The sequence below is a fragment of the Aptenodytes patagonicus genome, unplaced genomic scaffold (genome assembly GCF_965638725.1).
Source record: "Aptenodytes patagonicus unplaced genomic scaffold, bAptPat1.pri.cur scaffold_67, whole genome shotgun sequence".
Lineage (NCBI taxonomy): Eukaryota > Metazoa > Chordata > Aves > Sphenisciformes > Spheniscidae > Aptenodytes > Aptenodytes patagonicus.
Genome location: NW_027472016.1, coordinates 612907 through 616576, shown reverse-complemented (window position 1 = coordinate 616576; position 3670 = coordinate 612907).

Genomic DNA, 3670 nt, shown 5'->3' with positions numbered 1-3670 from the left:
AGCCCATTTGCAGAAGTAAAGGCCATCCAGCTGGCTTTAGACATTGCTGACCGAGAAAAGTGGCCAGTGCTCTATCTCTATACTGACTCATGGATGGTGGCAAATGCCCTGTGGGGGTGGTTGCAGCAATGGAAGCAGAGCAACTGGCAGCGCAGAGGCAAACCCATCTGGGCTGCCGCATTGTGGCAAGATATTGCTGCCCGGGTGGAGAACCTGGTTGTAAAAGTCCGTCACGTAGATGCTCACGTACCCAAGAGTCGGGCCACTGAAGAACATCAAAACAACCAGCAGGTGGATCAGGCTGCTAAGATTGAAGTGGCTCAGGTGGATCTGGACTGGCAACATAAGGGTGAATTATTTCTAGCTCGGTGGGCCCATGACACCTCAGGCCACCAAGGAAGAGATGCAACATATAGATGGGCTCGTGATTGAGGGGTGGACTTGACCATGGACACTATAGCCCAGGTTATCCATGAATGCGAAACATGCGCTGCAATCAAGCAAGCCAAGCGGTTAAAGCCTCTTTGGTATGGAGGACGATGGTTGAAATATAAATATGGAGAGGCCTGGCAGATCGATTATATCACACTCCCACAAACCCGCCAAGGCAGGCGCCACGTGCTTACAATGGTGGAGGCAACCACCGGATGGCTGGAAACATATCCCGTGCCCCATGCCACTGCCCGGAACACTATTCTGGGCCTTGAAAAGCAAGTCCTATGGCGACATGGCACCCCAGAAAGAATTGAGTCAGACAATGGGACTCATTTCCGAAACAACCTCATAGACATCTGGGCCAAAGAGCACGGCATTGAGTGGGTGTATCACATCCCCTGTCATGCATCAGCCTCCGGGAAAATTGAATGATACAATGGACTGTTAAAGACTACACTGAGAGCAATGGGTGGCGGGACGTTCAAACATTGGGATACGCATTTAGCAAAGGCCACCTGGTTAGTCAACACTCGGGGATCTGCCAATCGAGCAGGCCCTGCCCAGTCAGAACTTTTACGTACTGTAGATGGGAATAAAGTCCCTGTAGTGCACATAAAAAATATGCTGGGGAAGACAGTCAGGGTTATTCCTGCCTCGGGCAGAGGCAGACCCATCCGTGGGATTGCTTTTGCTCAAGGACCTGGGTGCACTTGGTGGATAATGCGGAAGGATGGGGAAGTCCAATGTGTACCTCAAGGGGATTTGATTTTGGGTGAGAATAGCCAATGATCTGAATTATGTGATGTTAAGTACTAATTATAGTTATAATAGTTATACTAATAATACACAGATATACTAATAACACTAATAATATTATATGCCATACTAATGTTATTACAATAAGAATCACCCAGACTAATGAAGAATAACTTCAGTGAATCCAAGCAAAGCACAGCGATGATGGTACCAGAACTGACTTCAACATGAAACAATCCAACACCACATACCATCTCCATTTTTCCTGCCCTGAAAGATTATTATGACAGATGGAGCCCGAAGTCATGGACTAAATGAACTCACCGAACATTTTAGAGGGATGGCCCACAGACGAAGGGAATGATATCTCTGTGTGTGTGTGTGTGTGTGTGTGTGTGTGTGTATATATATATATATATATATATAAAAAAGGGGGTGGTGGTTAATGAAAATGTACTGGAAAATATGAGACTTGAGCATGACGCAGAAGGTATAGAATAAGGGGTGGACATTGTCCTGGTTTCGGCAGGGATAGAGTTAATTTCCTTTCTAGTAGCTGGTACAGTGTTTTGGATTTAGGATGAGAACAAAGTTGATAATGCACCGATGTTTTAGTTGTTGCTAGGTAATGCTTACACTACTCAAGAACTTTCCAGCTTCCCATGCTCTACTGACTGAGAAGGCTGCAGGTGCACAAGAAGCTGGGAGGGGGCACAGCCAAACTGGCCAAAGGGACATTCCATAGCATGTGACGTCATGCTCAGTACATAAACTGGGGAAAGCTGGCCGGGGGGGCCGCTGCTCGGGGACTGGCTGGGCATCGGTCGGCGGGTGGTGAGCAATTGTACTGTGCATCACTTGCTTTGTGTATTATTATTATTATTATCATCATATTATTATTATCATTTTATTTCAATTATTAAACTGTTTTTATCTCAACCCACGAGTTTTTCTCACTTGTGCTCTTCCAATTCTCTCCCCCATCCCACCGGGTGGGGGGAGTGAGCGAGCGGCTGCGTGGTGCTTAGTTGCCGACTGAAATTAAACCATGACAGGCTGGGAACTGGAAATGCCAATAGAGCCTTAACATTAATAAAATGGACGGACATGGACAATTCAGATCTTATGACCATACAGATGAAAAGGGGAGTCTTATGCCTGGAACGTTCCATAGAACTCTTCCTAGGCCTAAAGGCAATCGGTATTCCTCCACAGATTCTTCCAAAACCTTACTGTATACCACATAAAACCTGTGGTAATAAGCCATCACGCTGTCAATTTCTTCCTGGACGGAGTTTATCAGGCCCTGCAGACTCCGAGACAATGGGGATATTCACAGATAGATTAACGTGGTATTCTGCAGGAATCCATAATCAAGCTAAACGTTACAAGTTTGGTTGCCACTACGGGCCTATAGGATCCCGATTGCTCTGAGTCAACTACTCTGGGTGCGACCCTTACTGGTTTACCTAAACAACCAAATCCGGCACATGCTAACCCTTTGACAGGAAATAATCGACATGATTCAGACTGAGTTGAAGATTATACTACCCTATTTGCACAACTACCAGGGCAATATTGGATAGGTGAAGAAAGGGCATTCGAGGATTTACCCTCAACCTGAGCTGAAAAGTGTATTCTAAGTGCATTCATACCTTCCGCACAGGTTAGAACCCCTTAGAACCTCTTCTGCCTCTGTAGCTCCTAGCTACCCATCTCTACGGGACAAAGTGTTACAACCCTCTGATAGAATGCGGCACTAAGTTCCACCTGTCTGCAACAGCTTTTATCCCACGGTTAGGGCTTGCAAAACGAGAAGGAGCTATTGCAAATGTGTCAAGAGAATTAGAAAAAGCCATCAATGAAATTGCAGATAGTATTCCAGCCCTATAGGAAGAAATCAAATTATCATCACAAATGGCAATACAGAATCGATTAGCCCTAGACCGCCGTTGAGCAGCACAGGACAGAGTATGTGCATTACGGAATAACAGCTGCTGGGGTTTTTATGTAAATCAAGACCAGAAAAATGAAACTGATAGAAACAAGGTAAAGACTCATTTACAAATATTACCTGAAGTAAGGCAGGGATCTCCCCTAAATCTATTTGGGTGGCTAACCTTTTGGCTCCCACACTTAGGTAGAGCACTGTGAACTAAAAGGATTTGGGTGGTTGTATTCACTGTCTTGGTTTGCTTTGTAATTAGATGTGTGTGTTTACAGTGTTGTATTACCTTGTGCACTCGACTTACGACTTCAGTTAGGAACAGTAGTATAGTGTGACCCTGATGGTCAAAAGAAAAGGAGGGACTGTTAGGAAAATCTCATTCCCTAACTATTGCACCAATTCGTCTTGAGAGTATGCAATTGTATGAACTTTCTTAAGAGAGAGATATATATAGTTTACATTGTATACTGCATAGCCATGGTTCAGTCAGCATGACTAAAGGACCCCAGCTCATTGCAAGGAGGAGAAGGA